The sequence below is a fragment of the Panthera uncia genome (assembly GCF_023721935.1).
Source record: "Panthera uncia isolate 11264 chromosome B2 unlocalized genomic scaffold, Puncia_PCG_1.0 HiC_scaffold_24, whole genome shotgun sequence".
Taxonomy (NCBI): Eukaryota; Metazoa; Chordata; class Mammalia; order Carnivora; family Felidae; genus Panthera; species Panthera uncia.
The window spans coordinates 104,598,923-104,621,697 of record NW_026057580.1 but is presented as its reverse complement, the minus strand read 5'-3'; the positions used below and the strand labels follow the sequence as shown (position 1 = coordinate 104,621,697).

Sequence of the window (22,775 nt, the reverse complement as noted above, 5' to 3'; positions counted from 1 at the left end):
CAGGAAGTATCACAATCCCAGACTTTAGCCTCTACTACAAAGCTGTAATCATCTAGACAGCATGGTATTGGCACAAAAACAGACACATAGACCAACGGAATAGAATAGAAACCCCAGAACTAGACCTACAAAAGTATGGCCAACTAATCTTTGACAAAGCAGGAAAGAATATCCAATGGAAAAAAGACAGTCTCTTTAACAAATGGTGCTGGGAGAACTGGAGAGCAACATGCAGAAGGATAAAACTAGACCACTTTCTTACACCATTCACAAAAACAAACTCAAAATGGATAAAGGACCTGAATGTGAGACAGGAAACCATAAAAACCCTAGAGGAGAAAGCAGGGGAAAAACTTCTCTGACCTCAGCAGCAGCAATTTCTTACTTGACACATCCCCAAAGGCAAGGGAATTAAAAGCAAAAATCAACTATCGGGACCTTATGAAGATAAAATCTTCTGCACAGCAAAGGAAACAATCAACAAAACTAAAAGGCAACCAATGGAATGGGAAAATATATTCGCAAATGACATATCGGATAAAAGGCTAGTATCCAAAATCTATAAAGAGCTCACCAAACTCCACACCCGAAAAACAAATAATCCAGTGAAGAAATGGGCAGAGAACATGAATAGACACTTCTGTAAAGAAGTCATCCGGATGGCCAACAGGCACATGAAAAGATGCTCAACGTCACTCCTCATCAGGGAAATACAAATCAAAACCACACTCAGATATCACCTCATGCCAGTCAGAGTGGCCAAAATGAACAAATCAGGAGACTATAGATGCTGGAGAGGATGTGGAGAAAGGGGAACCCTCTTGCACTGTTGGTGGGAATGCAAACTGGTGCAGCCGCTCTGGAAAACAGTCTGGAGGTTCCTCAAAAAATTAAAAATAGATCTACCCTATGACCCAGCAGTAGCACTGCTAGGAATTTACCCAAGGGATACAGGAGTACTGATGCATAGGGGCACATGTACCCCAATGCTTATAGCAACACTCTCAACAATAACTAAATTATGGAAAGAGCCTTAATGTCCATCAACTGACAAATGGATAAAGAAATTGTGGTTTATATACACAATGGAATACTACGTGGCAATGAGAAAGAATGAAATATGGCCTTTTGTAGCAACGTGGATAGAACTGAAGAGTGTTAGGCTAAGTGAAATAAGTCATACAGAGAAGGACAGATTCCATATGTTTTCACTCCTTTGTGGATCCTGAGAAACTTAACAGAAGACCATGGGAGAGGGGAAGGAAAAAAAATGGTTAGAGAGGGAGGGAGCAAACATAAGACACTCTTAACATAAGAGACTCTTAAAAACTGAGAACTGAGGGTTTATGGGGGTGGGAGGAAGGGGTGGGTGGGTGATGGGTATTGAGGAGGGCACCTGTTGGGATGAGCACTGGGTGTTGTATGGAAACCAATTTGACAATAAATTTCATATTAAAAAAAACAGCAGAAATAAAACAATGAAAATATCAAAACTAAGAGTGAAAAAAACAGTCACACTTAAAAGAATTCCACATGCAAACATAAGGCGATCAAAAACCTACTGGCAAATCTCCCCAGAAAAATTTAAATTACTTAAATTGACCCAAGCAATTGTGGGAAAGGGGAGTAGATCGATTATCATAGAGCAGTCATGGGAAAGGTTATAGAGTGCTGTCCTTGCAAACAAGTCTATGACCTAATGGGATCGCAGCTGAGTCCTATGTAACACATAAAGGAAAGACTGATATGAGAAAACCTTCATTCCCTAAGTGCCCTGGTCATGTTCTCCCTTGTCCAGGGGCAGAAGGTCTGGTGAGACTAGAGCCAGAAAACACCCCCTCTTCATTTGCACATTTACTTTGTGGGTCCAAACCAACAATGAAGCTTGAAGCCAGGCCTGTGTGAGCAGCAGCCTTGGAAACCCTGCCCTGACCAGTGTTTGAAAAGTGCAGATAGTTGGTAGAGCAGAGTGGTTAATAAGACAGTACGTGCTGGAGTCAGGCCTGGGATTGGTTCCTGGCATTCCCACTGACGAGCTATTTAACCACTGTAAGCCTCAATTTTCTCAGCCATAAAATGGGAATAATCATGGCACCTACTTCAGGGTTTCCTGTGTTAATGAAATGAGCAAGAAATGCATGCATGCAAAGATTTACCAACATGTCAAACACATGGTAGATGCTCAAAAGTGTTAACCATCATTGTTACTTCAATTAGGCCAAGAAAACTACAAAAATAAAAGAGAGAACAAAAAGCAAAAAGAAAATAGCTATCATCAAGAGCAGGAACTTCTAACTCCTGCTCACCCATTTAGAACTGGGAGTTCCCAGTCCTCCTCTCCAAGAACTTTCTTCTCCACCTGCTGGGCACATAGCTGTCCCATAACTTTCTCTCCATGAATCACTCCATAACCTCTTGATTCCTTAAGATATTCTTCTGAGATCTATTCTGAGCTTGGAGCCTCAGTCTCACCCCCCTCTTTTCTACGTATTATTTTACTTCATGATTAGAGACAAAGAAAGGTAATATGGCTCCATTTCCTCAACTTCCTCTCTCTCTACTTCAAAAGATGTCCTCTTCACCTACACTTGCTTCCCATTTTTCTCATATATTAGAGAAATATTTATTCATTCATTTGACAAACACTTCGCTGTGTTTTCATCGTGTATAGAAGAAAGTCATCATGACAAAATGTAAGGGGTCCTTCCCCAGCAAAGCCCATACCCAGTGCAGACAGCAGACAATGAACCCATAAATAAATAAACAGGAAAACATCAAGTGGTGATAAACTCAATGTAGAGATGGAAAATGAGTAATGGGATAGGCACTGGATGGCTGCTCTGGATTGGATGCTTAGGAAAGGTCTTCACAAATTTAAAGAGAGAGCTAACCCAGACTTCAAGCTGTATTACAAAGCTATAATCATCAAGACAGTATGGTACTGGCACAAGAACAAACACTCAAATCAATGGAACAAAATACAGAACCCAGAAATGGACCCACAAACGTATGGCCAACTAATCTTTGACAAAGCAGGAAAGAATATCCAATGGAATAAAGACAGTCTCTTCAGCAAGTGGTGCTGGGAAAACTGGACAGCAACATGCAGAAAAATGAATCTGGACCACTTTCTTACACCATACACAAAAAGAAACTCAAAATGGATGAAAGACCTAACCGTAAGACAGGAAGCCATCAAAATCCTCAAGGAGAAAGCAGGCAAAAACCTCTTTGATCTTGGCCACAGCAACTTCTTACTCAACACCTCTTCAGAGGCAAGGAAAACAAAAGCAAAAATGAACTATTGGGACCTCATCAAAATAAAAAGCTTCTGCACAGTGAAGGAAACAATCAGCAAAACTAAAAGGCAACCAACAGAATGGGAGAAGATATTTGCAAATGACATATCAGATAAAGCGTTAGTATCCAAAATCTGTAAAGATTTATCAAACTCAACACCCAAAAAACAAATAATCCAGTGAAGAAATGGGCAAAAGACATGAATAGACACTTCTCCAAAGAAGACGTCCAGATGGCCAACCGACACATGAAAAAATGCTCCACATCACTCATCATCAGGGAAATACAAATCAAAACCACCATGAGATACCACCTCACATCAGTCAGAATGGCTGACATTAACAAATCAGGCAACGACAGATGTTGGCGAGGATGCAGAAAAAGAGGATCTTTTGTACTGATGGTAGGAATGCAAACTGGTGCAGCCACTCTGGAAAACAGGATGGAGGTTCCTCAAAAAACTAAAAAAAGAACGACCCTATGACCCAGCAATTGCCTACTAGGTATTTATCCAAGAGATATAGGTGCACTTTCAAAGGGGCATATACACCCCCTTTATAGCATGGGGGTCCATGCTATAAATAGCAGCACTATCAACAATAGCCAAAGTATGGAAAGAGCCCAAATGTCCACTGATGGATGAATGGATAAAGAAGATGTGGTGTATATATATATATATATATATATATATATATATGTAATGGAGTATTACTCGCCAATCAAAAAGAATGAAATCTTGCCATTTGCAACTACATGGATGGAACTAGAGGGTATAATGCTAAACGAAACTGGTCAGTCGGAGAAAGACAAATATCATATGATTTTGCTCATATGAGGACTTTAAGATACAAAACAAATGAACACAGGGAAGAGAAGCAAAAATAATATAAAAACATGAGGGGGGACAAAACTTAAGAGACTCTTAAATATGGAGAACAAACAGAGGGTTACTGGAGGGGTTGTGGGGGGGATGGGCTAAATGGGTAGGGGCATTAAGGAACCTACCCCTGAAATCATTGTTGCACTATATGCTAACTAACTTGGATGTAAATTTTAAAAACAAATTAAAAAAATAATTAATAAATAACTAAAGAGAGAGAGAGAGAGAGCTAACGATAACAGAGCAGCCACCAAGTAAGGATTCGAAGGAAGGTTACTGTGCAGAAATAAATTAGCTGGAGCACTGAGACAGCTGAGAACAATCTCTGCAGGGCTGAGAAAATGCAAGAAATGTAAAAGGCAATACAGCTATCCCCTGTATCGGCGGGGATACTTTCCAAAACCCCCAGAAGATGCTGGAAACCACGCATATTACCAAACATTAAATAGTCTATCTTATACTTAAATTCCTATGGTAAAGTTTATAAAGTAAGAGATTAACAATGATCATTCATAGTGAAATAGAACAATTATAACAATATACCAAAATAAAAGTTCTGTGAATGTGGTCTCTCTCTCTCACCGTTATCTTATTGTACTGCACTCTCCCTTCTTCTTGCGAGGATACATGATAAAATGTCTACGATGTGACATGATGTCAGGAAATGACATAGGTGTTGTGACGCAGCTATTGACCTGACACCTGGTCAGGAGGAGGGTCATCTGCTTCCGGATCAGACTGCAGTTGACCCAGGTAACTGAAACTGGAAAGGGAAACTGCCCCTAAGGGAGGTTCCTGCAGGGAGAACAAAGCAATTGTAGCTGGAAAGCACATAGGAGGCAATTCCTAGGGGGCTTCAGAGGCCCAGGTAAAGAGCCTAGATTTTATTCCAAGTGCAAAGCAAAGCCATTTGTCGTCCCTCTGGGACTAGGTTTACCCCCACGTACTGACTCTAATTTACCTCCAGCAAACCCTCTTCTCTCGCTCCCATTTCTTCCCTCTCCCATGTGTCCTTCCCCTCAACTTTAAACATGCTTAAAGATCTCCCACGAATTAAAAGAAATAATGTTCCCTCAATTCTGCTACTCACTCCAACCAGTCCCATTTATACTTGTCTTCACTAAACTTTTTAACAAGCATCCTAATGATGACAAACACAGACAGTGCTTATTACAGGCCAAGCTCTGTTTCGAAAGCTTTATGTTTATTAACTCATTTAAGCCTCAGAATAACCCCATCAGGTGGTTACTATTGTTATCCCTATCTTACAGATAAAGAAACTGAGGCAAAAGTAGTTAAGAACTTGCCCAAGTTCACAGCTATCAAGTGGCAACCCAACATCCCAACCCAAACATCCTAGTGTGGAAGTCTTCCCTCTTAGTCCAGACTCAGTGCCCCGGGACTTGCCAAGTGTCCCTCCTCTCTCTGGAGTCAGGCTTCTGTCTCAAGTTCCTCAAGCAATCTTCTCAGGGATGTCATGTTCCTCTTCTCTACCTTCCTCAAGTCCTCTGTCAATTTCATATTGGCGAATACTTTCTCCATGGTAGGACTCACTCCTCCTGTGGTTCCTCTGCAGCCCACATTTAACCGTTCTCCTTTCCCTCTCCACCAGCATGGCCCCATTTCCAGAAGTCGGCACCCCCACCCAGAGCTCAGTGTAATTGTTTCCACACAGGTCCCATCTCAGTCCCAGCTTACCCACCACTGCTGTGAATCTGAGGCCCGGCTGCAGCCAACACCATGCTCAGATATCTGCTCTGATCCCACACTTTCCACAGATCCAAGTCCAAATGACTTCAGCCTGGTCACAACCTGTCTTTCCAAACCAATTTGGCATGAGACAGCTTCATGTAGCCTGCTAGAGCCGAATGGAACTCCCACCATTCCCAGACTTGCCAGGTGCTTTTCCACTGTCCTTGGTCTTCTCTCCACTTGGGATGCTACCTCCAATCTCTAAATACCCAAATCCTGCCATTCTCAAAGGCCAAGCTCAGATATCACTTCTTCTATGGCAGGAGTACCGTGGGGCAGGAAGTAACATTTCTTTCCTTTTGAATCCTTAGTACACAGGAAAACCAAGTGGGGAATATTTGCAGAAAAGTGGAGTACCTATCTTATCCCAGTTAACGTCTTCTTTGCTGTATTTTCAGTGTGCATATGCCTTTCTTCCCCATCCTTTCTTCATCATCCTTGAAGTCTGATTTATCTTTATCCCCTTAGCACCTTGCCCAAGAATACATTCAATAATATTTGCTCGCCAAATGACTATATACATACAGTAATAGATGTGTGTGGATATAATCCATTGCTCTCTCCTTTTCTGGATCATTCTCTCTTACCACTGTAGGATCAGGCTTGTCTTTGCAGTAAACTTGCCAAGGCTCGTCAACATATCTTCACGTCCACGATAGATGTATGGACAACTTGGTCTTTCCATAGAAATGGCTCATTGCTCTCTTCCTCTCTCTCATAATGAGAACTGGTCCTACCCTTCATTCTGAACAACCCCCGCCCTGGCCCAGTCCAAGGTCCTGCCTGTATAACCAGTCTCCCAGGCAGTCACAGTTTGCATTATAAGATCTTCTGGGTCTTCGAAGACAACATCCCTGTCTCCTTGAGCACCATGTAGGTGCAAAGTCATAGTAGACTAGTGCTGGGCTGGGGCGTTTATGTATCAACCTGACCAAGTCCTTCATAGTGCAGATGAGGACCCTACAGCCCAGAAACCTGAAATGACTAGCCCAAAGTCTAGCCCAAAGTGCTAGACTTTCAACAAATATTTATTTATTATGGACAGCCATTACTATACTAAGTGCTAGTGTCATCATGAAGAAAAAAAAAAAAAAAAAAGATGGACCCTTCATGACGTTGTCTAACAGGAAAGCTAACAAAAAGCAATTTCAATAAAATGTTGACAAGTGTTCTGATATACGAATCAGAGATTTCTTTGCGAACATACAGCCTCCTTGAGAAAGAAAAGCATGTGGAAGTAAAGGGTGAGCAGAGACAAGTCAGCAAAAGGGAGGGGGGAAGGTTCTAGCTAGCTAGTGAGATGTGGGCCAGGTAGCAATTCCATGAACTTTTGTCTTCCACACAGTTTCTGACTCTAGTTCCATTTCCCACCCTCTAAATCTCTTCTACCTCTGAATTCCTATGACACTCCAACTACTCTTCCATCTTTTCCGCCTGTCTTCTACTCCCTTCCTCCTTTCCTGCCTTTCCCCCAGCCTGTCCCATCCAGCCTCCATGTATTCCCATGAGCACATTGCAATCCTTACACAAAGAGTTAAAGACACTTTGCTGAGTTGAGGCACACAGCGAGGAATAACAGAGCCTTCTTCCTCCAGCACGCGCAACGACCACTCCACAAACACCGCCAAACATGTGTCTCTTGCGGGGGGGAGAGGTGAAGACCTCATCAGACTGGGTGGGAATGGCCAAGTGAAGGTCAGCTTCACAGTGGACATGTTCTAGCCAAAGAAATAGACGTGTGAAGACCAGGAGTCCCAGCACTTTCAAGGAACTCAAAGATTATAGAGCTAGATTAGGTTGAAGACTGCAGTAGGCTTGGCAAGGCCAGCAGAGGTCGGATGCGGGAGACAAGTTGTCCAGGGGCAGTGTGTGCCTCTGTCATACTCATCCACTGGGAACGTGATTATTGCTTCCTCAGGAGAGCAGGAACATGCACTTTTCTCTACAGAAATAGTTGAGATTATTAACCCAAAAATACTCTCAACCAAAAAGCGTCAATAAAATAACGGTTAAAGGAAGAATGTGTCTCTCCCTCCACATCAGCTTTGTGGTTTCATCATCTTACTTCTGAACCAGAGGGCCTGTATTTGGGATCATCTGGGCATGGGACTTTTTTTTTCTTTTTTTTAGTATCTCCAAACCTAAGATTTAATTTTTTTCGATGTAGCTATTCTTCCCCTCTACAACTTGAAATCAATTTCAGAATGCCAGTTGCTTAGGGCTGATACATTTCAACAATCTTCTATGAAAAGCCCAAAGAAAGACAGTGAAATTAGCCAATTTCTTCTGATCACTATAGTTGTGCTAATGGAATTCTTTTTCAATAATTTCTTAGTTTTTCAATGCAATTCTTTAGACTCTGACAAAGTAAAATATAATTTTTAAGTGATACAAGAAAAATATAGAAGGAAATAACTGTCCAAGAGATTTGGAGGAATTGAAATAAAATAACTAAAATGATCTGAGAAGTGAGATGGTGTAAAATTCTTGCCTCTTCCTCTTTGGAGTGATAATTTGAGATAATGTCTCCATATCCCTAAAAGAGAATGTGGATAAGAATGAAATCACTTCTTAATATGCCATTCTGCTTTTGGAAATGTGATAAAACATTTTATGTTAGTGGTCCGCGGTGATTTGGGAATCATTTATTTTTGAAGTAGGTGAAACCTTTTAAGTCTTGCCACTGGAAAAGGGAGGGAAGACGTATTTTTAAAAAGAAGACATTTTAATAGCTGCACGGAATGGTGGAAAAACTAGAGCTGGCCTGCTGAGATGACGGTGGGGCTAGCCATCCCTGTCACTGTGACCAGCTGGCGGTCAACCCCTCCCCAGCCCCTTCACCTCTAACTACGGCGTCGATAAAAAGAAGGGGCACTAGATCAATATTTGATTGCCAAATATTTGATTGCCAAAAAAAAGCAAAGTTCACCCTGAATATAAAATAAACTGTCAATATTTACTCCCAGTAAGCTCGAGGCAGACTGAGAGAGGAGCGAGAAGAGGCAAGAGCTGCCATGAGTAAACCGCTGTGCTGACGGGAGCGGACCACGCAAAGAGCAGGCAAACCCGGGGCCCCAACCATGGGGAGCTGCGCCTGCGCAGGTGGCTTCCGGCCACCTTCCGGCTCTGGAGTCCTGTGGCTTCTGGCTCTGGAGTCCTGTGCTTCCCAGTTCAGAACTCAGGATTTTCTAACCGCATTGTCCGTTTAACACAAAATCTCTCTGAGGCCAGTTTAATGATGACGTTAACAGTGATTTATGTCATGAACGAAACTTCTAAAAAACAAGCCACTTAAAAAATCAGCGGACTGGAAGACGCTTGAGTTCATGTCCAATTCCCTGCTACCCTGCTATGTCTCTGACCACCCCGCCCCCCATACACACACACACCTCGTTTTCTTGTTTAATAGAGGGGGCTCCCAGCCAGGAAAATGAGATCATGAGAGCAACTGTGCAGGACACAGCTGTGAGCAGGGAAGAACATTAATTCTGCTCCTTCTAAACTACCCCCACACACTCACACAAATGGAATTGTGGGTGTTCACAAAACTTGATTTGATTTTTATCACTGCTATTTCTGTTCATAATAACAATAGTAATGCTACAAAAAAAACATTTTCAAGACTCCAAGTCTTTTAGCAGTTAGATTTGGCATGTTTTCTACCTAAAATTGTACCTATTTTCCAGTGGAAGGCAGTGATTTGGGAAATGCTTATTTCTTTGTAAACTCAAACTCTTCGTAATAATAAAACAATCATGAGAGGTATCCCTTTTCTTCCTAAGACCATTTTAAAGACAATTCATAGTTTTCCTTTCCTATTTTCTTCTTAACTTAGAAATGAGAGAGTTTTGCTAGAGGTGTTTGAAAGAAGAGGTTGAAGGCAGAAAAAACTAGGCGTATCACATTCATCTTCAGTGATGCTCAGAACACCGATTGGTCTCTAATATGAAGAAAAGAAAAAAAATTATACACAGGAGAGAGAAATTCAGCTTATTGTTTTCCAAACATTAAGAAAATGGTGCAATGTGGGTTGAGAAAAAGAATTTCACTGTTTTTGTCAGGCAGGTGCTGTGTTGTATGAACTTGTTTGGGTGTTCAGTCGTTGACCTTTATCAGATGGGCTGGAGAGCAAGGATTTGAGCAGGTCAGGCTGTCAAAGATAAATATGTGCCTGGCACTTTTCTGCCTAAAGAAACATTACCTTCTCATGTTATCTAAAGCTTTGTCCTTCTCATAACCTGATACATTTGTAATAGTTCCTTCTTGGTGATCATTTTCCAATAAGCCACTGGGTTTAATAGTAGATCATTTAGAAACCATGACGATATCAGTACTACTTAAGTTCTCTAAGTTGATTTACTTGAAACTATGGTAATGGTGTCCTTGTTTTCGCTCATACAGAAGACTGATCTTCTCCCAGTAATTGGTTAAAGCAGTGTTCACCTCATCTGGTGGTAATGTGAGTTTTCAGCGTGGCCTACAGTCTAAAATAAACACGGTCTTCTCCATGGGATCTATATTCCCTCCATTCTAAATCACCATTTTAATCTCCCGGTGGGGAGGAGGCGGGGGGTTGGGGGGGTTGACCTTTAAATTATGCTTACCTTTGCTCACCTATCAAGAGTGTGATGCGAATGGCATGGTATCAAAGAATCTAAACCAAAGGGCAGTGGGGAAACCGCTAAAACGCATTCGGGATGCTTCTCAGAGAGGACATCTCTAAAAATCAGTGTCTGAGGCAACCACCAACAAAGAGAAGTCCACGCTAAACGAAAGGGTGTCAATGAAAATTTACATGCTCCGCGTTCCCTTTTCATTCGTTTCACTTTTAGGTCGCCTATTCTTTCAGAGTCTTACTTCTTCACCATCTGGAAGAATTGGTGATTTGTTTTAGACCACAGTCATAAAGCACATACAGCCCAAACTTCTGTTATATTTTGCTCTTTTGTCATCTGTTCTTCTTCCCTAATTGTTCCACGTGGAAGGCTTTTTGTTCCCACAAGATTGCCATCCCCTTGAATATAAGACCATACTTTTTGAGGCCACTCTTAGCACCTCACACCGTTCCAGGGACACAGTGAAAGCTCTAACAGGAAATGAAAGGAACTGAACAAAGGAGAACAAACCTAATTTTCCTGTCAATGATTAATAACCCAAAGAAACTGCACTAATGCTTCAGTCATTATGTGCAGTTAATGTGAAAAAACTGGAAATCAAAGGCACCGACCCTTTGGAGGGAGCAGAGTGTAAGTCTGTTTTAGTCCAGTTCTTACTGATCCTCCTGAGCCAAGAAAGTGCTGACATAGACTATTGTCCAGAACTCTCCGTCACAACAGAAGGGAAGGTCTTGAAATAAAAGTGACGAGTAGATAAATAGGAATGTATTTACTCTAATTTTGAAGTGCCCAACCCATGTGATGAGCCACAGGCTCTTCATTAATTAACTAAAATTAATTTCTAAAGCAACTCCTTCCTGTAGTAGAGACACAATTTGGGCCCATGTGTCCCAGACACCGTATAAAATGCTCTCGTTGTGTTGCAACATTGAATAAATTGAATTGTAATTGAATAAATCACCAAAAAGGAAACTGAAGCTCAAATAGGTGAGAGAATGTGCCCAAGAGCATGCAGTCTGGTTGCCTTGCCAGTAGACCAGCCCAAACTCTGTGTTTAATGGAGGAGAACCATGAGGTTCAGGTAGTTTGAGACTTGGCCGGTGTCGGTGAATTGGGGACTGAACCATTCCTAACACCAGGTTTCCTGACTCACACTTCAGGCATGCTTTCCATCACATAGAATAAACAATGACTTCATTTACTAGCTGCACAAAAGTTTAACAAGAATTTTCCAGAGAAGGATGGGAACACTCTACATTTTTTTTTTCATAAACAAAAGTCTTTGTTTTCCAAATACATGCTAAAGACTTTTAAATCTATTCTTTGCAACTAATTTTGAACAGAAACTGAGAAGTGTTGCCATTGTTACTCATTTCTATTTCCTGTACCCTGAGTACCAAGGGCCGCTCCACTGAGGAGGGAGTAGAATTTCTCCAAGTACTGGCTGCTGTCGCCTCACTCACCTGCAGCCTTCTCTGTCTGCATTTCACCTCAGGACCCGTGGATTCGCTGATGCAGAAGCAAAAGATGAGCAGGCGGGGACAACTGGCAGCAGCATTCCTAAACAATATGGCACCAACTCCAAGCTCAGCTCAAGACTCAGACAGATCAGGGTTTGAAGTCTGGGTCTTTCACTTCCTAACTGTAGATTGGGGGCAAGTTATTTATCTGCTTCCTCCCTCTTCAAAGTCATGCTCCAGGGGTGCCTGAGTGGCTCAGTCCATTAAGCGCCCAACTCTTGGTTTCGGCTCAGGTCATGATCTCACAGTTCATAGGTTCAAGTCCCCCATTGGTCTCTGCCCTGACATTGTGGAGCCTGCTTGGAATTCTCTCATTCCCTCTCTCTCTGCCCACCCCCCCTCACTCTCTATCTCTCTCTCTCTCAAAATAAATAAACATTTTTTTTAAAAAAAAATTGTGCTTATCCCAAGGGTTGGTATGAGGATGAAATGAAACAATCGGTTCTCAAGAAGTGTTCACTATGACTATTATTTCCCAGAACTGGAGGTAAAGCAGTATTGTTGCCCATAAACTGTATTCTAATGGTGAAAGCAATGGTATAACTTGGAGTTCTGTGACGAGTAGTGGGCAGAGCTAATAACTACACCCTGTACACACCAGGAAGGCCATGTAGGTTGTTAAAATATCAAAATAAATCCACACCGGTTGTTGAAGAACCATGAACTCAAGCCCCTTTAGTGCCCTTTTGTGCCACCCCAGGCACAGGGCCGCCGTGGCCCCTCCCATCTAACTCCACCCAACCGCTAAAGGGTTAGCACCTGGCACCCTGCTAACAGGGTGGTAGATGGGTGGTGGGGGAGATACCCTGGACCCTGCTCATGGGCCACTGGCCACATCCCTGCTAGTTGGTTGGTACCTACACCCTACAGGCTGTGTCCATACCTATTTTGAATATTTATTTGTGTCTCAAGGAATATTTTGTGACATTCAACAGTAACTTTAAGGACTAAAATGAAAGCCATGCCTATGGGACCAAAGTAAGCACCTTTGGAACCTTTGTGCTAATAGGAAAAAGCACTACTTCCTCCCAGTGGAAGCAACCCCACACCAGGAGACACACATTGGGGAGACACATTTTGGGGAGCCAGCTAGACTTTAGCCTGCACTTATCTTTCATCTGGAGACACTGTTGCAAGGCATGGTCTCATTATACAGCAGCTCTCCACTTGCCACCCCAATCCCCAGAATATATACTTCAAAACAGAAGCAACACTAAGCTGCAAAATCTTTATAAGAAAGTCCAACGAAGTTATGGTTTTTCCCATGATATCTACATGGGTGCTTTCTTTTTTAATCTCAAAAATTGAGCTAGTTTAATTAGTGTCTATTGCACCAATTCTTATAAAGTAATTCCACTATTGGTTCATTTTAATTTCACATTAGAATCACCTGGGAAGCTTTTGTACAAAATATCGATGCCTGGGCCCAAACCCAAATCAATTAAATCAGAATATTTGGGGGTGGAACCCGAGCATTAGTAGATATGTTAAAGCTCCCCAGGAGTATCTAATGTGCAGCCAAGATTTAAAACCACTGTCCTACAAACCGCTAGAAATAGCATTCAGAAATGAAGCAGAGTATTGGGGCTTACCAGTGTGTGTGTGTGTGTGTGTGTGTGTGTGTGTGTGTGTGTGTGTGTTCTATCCGTCTCAGTTGTATTTATAAATATTTATTGTGAGTGAAATATACATACAAAAGATCCAAATTATATGCATGTTTTTTAACTTAAAACAGTAAAAAGATAACCCAAAATATGAAACTTATTGAGTCCACTCAGCTAAAGAACTGAAACATTTCCAAAATACGCAAAGCCTATTTTTTTGTTCCCCTATTTTGTTCCTCGCTGGCCAGGTAACCACTACCCAGAATTTTGCTTCTATCCTTTGCTTTTTTTCTTTATTTTTTTTCATAGATTTTGCATTTCTAAAACAAAATATTGTTTACCTCTATCTGTTTTCAATTTTTTTAACTGATTTCCCACTACATACATTCTCCTGTGCCTTACTAATTTTGTTCAAAATTATGTTCTGATGAATTTTATGTTTTTCATTTAATGCCCTCAACAACCCCATAAATGAGTTATTGTAGATAAGAAAACCGAGGCTTGAAAGGGCAAGTACTCTGACCAGAGCCCCACTCTAACAGTAGCAGAAATGGAGACAGAACATAGATCTGTCCACCTCGAAGCTTGGCCATTGAACCATACAGTGGCTAATCATTGTACTGAACTTGCCACAAAATCATGAATAACAAAATTAAGAGTTAGAAACACAAAGAGTTAGAAACACAAACACAAATTATGCTATTTCACCATGTCTAAGCTATGCTATGTTCACTGAAATTGCCAGAGGAAGTCATAAAGTCCTGTGCAGAATTTTGGGAATTTTACATCTTCCCTTAGAACAGATGTGTTCATTTCACCTACAAGGCAAGTGTATAGGACTGATATCCATTCTGATTTCTTTGGAATTATTGAACTTTAAAGTGCTAAACTGATGACGATATAGACATGTCTATTATAAGATGGATCTATTGTACAGTATAACCTTGGATCTGTGTTTCATAAGACAAGCAAACATTTCTAATAACTTTTAATTTGATAAACCAGAAATGCATTGCAATACAAGTAGTGTGCAATGCTGAGCATCACATGATCACAACTGAACCAGTGGTTCATCTCTCTCTCTCTCTCTCTCTCTCTCTCTCTCTCTCTGTCTCTCTGCCGGATTGTGGGTGATTGTCTGCCATGCTCAGATGTTGGGTCTCAGGCAGAAATCAGTGATTTTTCAGAACATTGGGAGGTGCCCACAACTGGCTCTCGTGTATTTTTTGTCACTTCAAAGCACTTATGGACAGTCCTTTGCTTTTCCATACAAGAGTAAGCTTAGGAATGCTTTGCCTCATTCTAGATCAGACTGCCTGCAGATAGAGACCCTTTCCTCTGCTGCCTTAGTTCCAGTTATATTAAATACAGTATATGACAAGAGTTTATTAATACTGTACTATAGTCAACATCCATGCAAGTATATACAATGGTCCCTGTGCAGAAAAATATTCCATTGAGCCAACAGATAGCAGTGATTCTGTTAGTGATAGTGAAAATCATCCTACACAATAACCCTCTTCTCTCTTGTCTCTCTCACACCAGCCACAAAGGTTTTCAAAGGTAAGTGCAAGTTAATTTGTTTATTTTTTATATTTTGTATTTTCTTTATTATTTTGTATTATATTACAGTATTGTAATCATTTTTATATGAATACTTTTGGGTTGTTGAATAAATCATCTGAGTTTCCATTATTTCTTATGGTGAAATTCGCTGTGATATATAAGTGTTTTGGATTACAAGCATGTTTCCAGAACAAATTATGCTCGCAAACCAAGGTTTTACTGTATATAGATACATGCTAGCAATTCTCTTACCTTTTTACCATATTAGATAAATTTTTCCCACAAGCAACTGTGGATAGTAATGTGTTACTTTAAAGGCAAATTATGCCTAATAATTCCTGTTTGTTTTCTATCTGTTGCCTCCTTAATTTGGTTTGATTATCAGCTATAATCTGCTATAAATTTCAGGAGTAAACATTATGACCTGATGTATATATCATATACATTCTTTTCTATTCTTTTTTTTTTAACTTAGTTGAGATTCATACTATAAACCTTCAGACTGTTTTTCTTGAATAGAAAGTTCTTGGTGAAGTTGGAATGTTGGTCAAGACATTTGTTTTGATGAATTACTCCTATCAAGGTTCTAAACCCCAGATCTTGCCTACAGCTAGGGATTGGAGCCTTCTTTCACAGGCTGATTCACCGAGTCCTACAGATAAACCCAAATACCAATTTATTCATTAGCCATGAGAAAAACTCAACGGTAAAAAGGTCTAGGACAATTGCATTGGGAAAACCAAATAGGAAACCTTATGAATGGAAGTTTGCAGGATCAACAATGGAACCAGAAAAAGGGGGAGTTGCTGGCTGATTCTATGTAGGAGAGGCTTGCCACTGGGACTGAAAGGGTCTGGGGTTCTGGTATCCCCATTTACTGGTCAATGTTTGGCTTAGCATTTTCCTAGTTCATGTTCCTTAGGCTTCTCCTTGGTAAGCCCTGAGCTGGCTATCTTCAGGAAAGCTTTTGCTGGCTTGTCTATGCACATTTGAACTGGATTTAGATGCAGGCATAGCTGCTTTTCTAACTCTGTGATCTTAGTTAGACATAAGTGCTTTAAGCCTGGTTTCCTTATGTGTAAAGTGAAAATAATATTCCTTCCTTTCAGGATTATATGAGGATTAAATGAGACAATAATTTTAATGCACTTAGTACAGTGCCCATGACGTAGTAGGGGCTTACTATATGACATCTACTATTATTTTTAAAAACAATTTTTAAATAGAAGCATATATTATTTAAAATATATATCTAATATTGGCATCTCACTTGTTCATGGAAGGGAAAACGAAGCAATGTTATCTGCTCGTTGAAATGAACAACAGTCTTTAGAATAGAGCTTTGTGGGGGGCACCTGGGTAGCTCAGTCAGTTAAGCGTCCGACTTTGGCTCAGGTCATGATCTCGAGGTTCATGAGTTTGAGCCCCATGTCTGGCTCTGTGCTGGCAGCTTGGAGCTTGGAGCCTACTTCCAATTCTGGCTCCTCTCTCTCTGCCCCTCCTCCTCCCTCTCTGTCTCTCAAAAATAAATAAACACTAAAAAATACATAGGGGCACCTGGGTGGCTCAGTCAGTTAAGCAACTGATTTAGGCTCAGGTCACGATCTCACAGTTCATGAGTCAAGCCCCGCGCTGGGCTCTGTGCTGACAGCTCAGAGCCTGGAGCCTGCTTCAGAGTCTGTGTCTCCCTCTCTCTCTGCCCCTCCCCTGCTCACACTCTGTCTCTCTCTCAAAATAACAAATAAACATTAAAAAAATTGTTTTGATATAGAGCTTTGTTCAATACTGGGGGTTACCTATTTTTATTAAAGAAGGAATATTTGTGGGCACAAATTTAATCAAAGCAAAAACCAAAAGCACAGATTATGTCTGCGTGTAAGGATTGTAAAATACTTCTTAAATTTAGAGTTCAGAAATGCAGAAAGGGAAAAAGACTTCAGGGTCAAGAAGTGTTTCTGTGGGTCATTTCATCTACATCAAAGAGAATATTTAGAAAAACTAAAAAGGTCAAAGTAACCTGAACCCAAATTTTATTGACAAAAGCTTAAGTTAGCTTTACCATATGTCATCAAACCATAATCAGGACCATCAACAAATATTAACTGAGTGCCTACTGCACTCCAGACACAGCAGTGTGGGCCATATTTACGGTCAAATGATTTGGAGAATTACTAAGACCTAGACAATAAGGTATAGCTTAAATAATTACAATCTAATTTGGGGAGACAGGACAGAGCATAAAAATAAATCTGTAAAAAACTTTTATGGAAAAAAACAGCTTGCAAAATTTTGCAATGTTTTTTAGAAGGTGCCTATATTACTGTAACATAGAAAAAATATTTTAAAACATAGATCTTAAGATAAGGGGAAGACTACACAATTCTCTATCACAAATTTTTTGTCAATAACCTCACAAAGATTTTAGATCGAATGATATGAAAATGCCAGTTTCAACCGTTTTTTTAAGCATGGGAATGAAATTTATATGGTTCAGCCTTTGTTTCAGTGAGTCATTTTTTTTAAGTCAAATAAGTATTGGTCTATGTTTAATACTTATAATCTATCTACTCTAAAGTCCTGCTTATTTCTTCTGGAGCCTTTTCAGATATGAGGGAAATTTGGGAAGAAAAAAAATTACTTAATGTTTAAACTCAGGGATTAAAAAACTAGCATCAAGAGTTAATCAGTGATGCAGAAAAATTTCACCCAACACATTTCATAAGGGACAAAAACTTAAATGCCCATGGGAGATCCACCCCAGTAAACCTTGTTAGTACAGTGATATTCTCTAACAATCAAATTTAAGAATAATATCCCCTCAAAAGAATTTGCTTTGCTTTGAAGATTATGCAGATTGTGAACACTTGTGGAATATAATTGCCATCCCAAATATATAACTTCACAATAGATAGTAAATTGTTTCAATGTCATATAACGGAAAAAGTTTTATTTTTAAAGGTTCGTACCTTTAGAAGTTGTCCAATTTGACTAATATCCCTTTTTTTCATGGTGCAGTGAATCTTAAAAGCCAAAACTCATCTACATCTTGTTACATATTTTCAAAACAATTTTAAATTCCCACACAACATTAAGTTATTTACAACCATAAATCTAAAATCTGAGTTTTTAAGAATGACATGTGATAACCTTACCTGAATAAACAAAGAAAAATTAAAGCAAATAAACAAACAAAATGTAGATAAGATATTGACTTATTTAATATAGTTAAAGAGTTTCTTGGCTATCATCCCTCGATAATCTAAAAATTCTCCTACTGTGAAAGATTGTCATCATAATTTACGAGCTCTGAAAATCTAGGAGCCACATATCAAGTCCTTGAAGACACCAACCACTATGCACACAATATATCCCACATTCATGGCTCAACATCATTTCATAAGAGACAAATGCTCTTTCACTTTATGTAATTTTAACACAATATGTGAGGCACTGGTCTGATTACATCTTTTCCTAGCCATTGTAACGTTAGGTTATCTGACGTAAATTTAATAACAGAAAAAACCCTAAAACTTACCTTCTTTGAGAGCTAGAGAATATAATTCGTAATCGAATGGATTGGCATCAGACTCTGAAGATATTTGAAGCTACATGTTCATTTATCTGACTGCTCAGAACCTTAGAACATACCAAAATAAGATCTATAAACCAAATGTTTTTTTTGGACAAAGCTAACGCTGTTTATTTAAGCATTGATAACTTGCCCGGGAGATTCATTTCTGCTTTGAGATAAATTTTGTTTACTAAAAGAGAGCACAGGACAACTATCTCAAAAAACATCAGTAAATTTTCTTCCCAAAAGATGGCAAATATGCTATTCATAGGGAAGGGGTGTGCTAACTGCCACTGGAGTTCATGGTAGAGACACCACGAGCTAGTGACAAAAGTGGAGTTGCGAGGAGCAAATAGCTTTCATTATGAGCCTCAGAGGTGAAAACCTGTACTGAGGAAAGAGGTCCTGCAAAATACTACTTAAAATGGACAATGGGTTAATATTCTTAATAGCTAAAGAGCTCTTTAAAATCTATTTTAAAAATAGAACATGAGAGGGGCGCCTGCGTGGCTCAGCCGGTGAAGCATCCAACTTCAGCTCAGGTCATGATCTCATGTTTCGTGAGCTTGAGCCCTCCACATTTATGGTCTGATGTTGGGAAATAGGCACTTTGAAACACTACCAGTGGAAGCACAAGTTGTTACAGCCTTCCTAGAAAGAACTGACTTCAACTCAATCTCAACACACTGAAAGAAAGAAAAAGCTTTCCTATTGTCTCATCTACATTTCAGAATAATATAATTGAAAGTATACTTCATTCATAAAAGCAAAAAAAAATCCATTATATACATAGATAAAATCTCTAAAAATATATAATGTTACAGACTCAGAAACCTAATATTATAAATGTAACCATATTTCCAAAATTAGTTTCTAAATTGAGGAATAGACACATGAAAATAGCCTAAACATATATGAAAAGAAATAAGAAGAGGGTTACCCCACAAGTTATTGGCAAGCATTATTTGAAAACTAAGATTGATGCAGTGAAAGACAGTTCATTAATGAGACCAAATTATAAGTTGAGACCAAATGTGTCTACCCAAAATTCATATGTACCTCAGAATGTTGATTATTTGGGGAATAAACTCTTTGAATAGGTGATTGAATTAAAATGAGTCATTAGGGTGCACCCTAATCCAATAATGACTGGGGTCCTTATAGGAAGAGGAAATTGGGACATGTAAAAACTGGCAAGATCAGAATAATGCCTGTAGTTCATTTAACACTATTTTACCAATGGCAATTTCCTTACTATAATGATGTGCTATGGTTCTATGGGATATTACCATTGAGGGAAGCCAGATAAATATTACAGGGGAACTCTCTGTACTGTTTTTATAACTTTTTTACAAAAAAAAAAAAAACTTATCTAAACTTATTCTAAAAGAAAAAAATTTTAGAAGTATACATTGTAATAGACCTTTGGGGAGGGCAGGGGGAGGCCCACTTAGTCGACCATCCCTTCTTTCTGAGATCATTTGATTTCCTTTTATTTTATTTTATTTTAATTTTTTTTAACGTTTATTTATTTTTGAGACAGAGAGAGACAGAGCATGAACGGGGGAGGAGCAGAGAGAGAGGGAGACACAGAATCAGAAGCAGGCTCCAGGCTCTGGGCCATCAGCCCAGAGCCCGACGTGGGGCTCGAACTCACAGACCATGAGATCGTGACCTGAGCTGAAGTCGGACACTCAACCGACTGAGCCACCCAGGCACCCCTTGATTTCCTTTTAGAGAAAAATGGTATAAATATTCCCCCACTGCACACAGACCATGGGATTCTAAATAAAGGAGCTTTTATACTTCCAAGCCTAATGCGTCTATATTGTCCATCACATATGACTTCAGCAAGAAAATTCCTCTCAGCTACAAAACAGATGAAGGGGAGGGAAGCGAAAATAATGTCTCAGGGAGGGGGACAAAACATAAGAGACTCTTAAATATGGAGAACAAACAGAGGGTTGTTGGAGGGGTTGTGGGATGGGGGATGGGCTAAATGGGTAAAGGGCATTAAGGAATGTCCTCCTGAAATCATTGTTGCACTATATGCTAACCAACTTGGATGTAAATTAAAAAATAAATAAATTATTGGGGCACCTGGGTGGCTCAGTTGGTTAAGTGTCCGACTACGGCTCAGGTCATGATGTCACAGTTTGTGGGTTCTGGCCCCATGTTGGGCTCTGTGCTGACAGCTCAGAGCCTGGAGCCTCCTTCAGATTCTGTGTCTCCTCTCTCTGCCCCTCCCTGACTTGTGCTCTGCCTCTGTCTCTCAAAAATAAATAAATGTAAAAAGTTTTTTTCTTAACAAATTAATTATTAATTTAAAAAAGAAAGAAAGAAAGAAAATTCCTCTCAGAGCCAAGTCCTAGGGACATGATCCAAGCCAGTCTAATCAGACTCTCCAAGGGCTTTTCAACTTGGTCAGTGATGCAACAAAGGAAAGACGGTCAGAGGTCATTCATTCCTAGGTGCCCACAAAGTGCTTGTTGCCCTGGTCTTCCAATGGCTTGTTACCCTGTGATCTACTGAGCATTTTTCCAGTATATTCCCTCTTGCTTGAGTTAGCAGAAGTGGGAAACAAAGAACTATAATTGAATAAATGGCGTCTTATCCAGGCTTATTTTAAATAAAGAGTTAAGGGAACTGGTCCTCCTGTGAATTCCCTTCCATTTAGGGACAGTTGGTCACAAAGTCTCATTTCTTTGAATGAAAACTTAAATTAAAATATTTTCATCTCTGCCAAAAATGAACAGCAGATCCTTATCATTTGCATCTCTTGGGTCTCCAGACTGAGACTTTCACGAAGCAGTTTTGCCTGCCAGGTCAATTATTGGGTCAGACACCTGAAGATCTTGGTTTCACCTCAGGAAAATTCTCTATCAAAACTAAAAAACTTCAAGATTTCTGCACAATTCTCTGGCACTTTATTTAAGCAAAGGAAATCAATAAATTGATCGCAAGTAGGAAGACAGACTTTGGAATCCAACAGACCTGATCGGACACTGTCATCAATTACTGCATACTGGTATTCAGAGCTTGGGCAACAGACCCGACCTCTTTGAGCTTCTGTTTCCTTCTTCAAAAACTAAAGGTAATATCATTTTCTTGTGGATTATTTGGAGTATTAAATAAGAGTTTCCAGGGACACCTGGCTGGCTCTACCTGATTGGTAGACCACATGACTTTTGATCTTAGGGTCATGAGCTCAAGTCCCACGTGGGGTGTAGGGATTACTCAAAAGAAAAAAAATTTTTTTAACAAATCAGTATATGCAGTTGGATCTATTTTCCCTTTTTAAAAATTTTTTAGGTTTATTTTTTTTTTTTTGAGAGAGAGAGAGAGAGAGAGAGTGAGCACAAGTGGGGGAGGGGCAGGAGAGGGAGACACAGAATACGAAGCAGGCCCCAGGCTCCAAGCTGTCAGCACAGAGCCTGATGGGTGATTGAACTCATGAATTGTGAGATCATGACCAGAGTCAAAGTCAGACACTCAACCCACTGAACCACCCAGGTGCCCCTGGGTCCACATTTTGTTAGAACAACTACTTTTTATGCACCTACAACCATCTAGTTCAAAAATATCCTACTCCCATGTCAAATATCAGAATATAACCATCACTGGTACTGTAACTTGAACAATCTCTTTGGCTATGTGTGTAAAAAAAAAAAAGTTTTATATTTGTATAAAAGTAATAGATACTAAAATCATCCCCTCGTCTAGTCATAAAATTGGGACAATTATATAGAAAATATTTCAGATTATGTTACCTAAAGGACATAATTATATGGTATATTATGTGACATATCCTTCTGAGCTATACCAGCTATCAAATCAGGCCAGAACAAAACCTGACTTCTTAGTGCTCCTCTGTTAGAGAAAAGATGGCCTCATAAAAAATTATGTCTCCATATTTTGTATTTTGTGATTTCAATAATATCCCACTTGGGGTAGGAAAAGCAAGAT

General features: G+C 39.9%; 1 long non-coding RNA gene across 1 annotated transcript in view; it reads right to left on the bottom strand.

Moving 5' to 3' along the window:
- LOC125938045 (uncharacterized) overlaps nucleotides 1-22,775 on the bottom strand; it is a 57,625-nt gene that overhangs the window by 15,478 nt on the left and 19,372 nt on the right. The window lies entirely within an intron of this gene.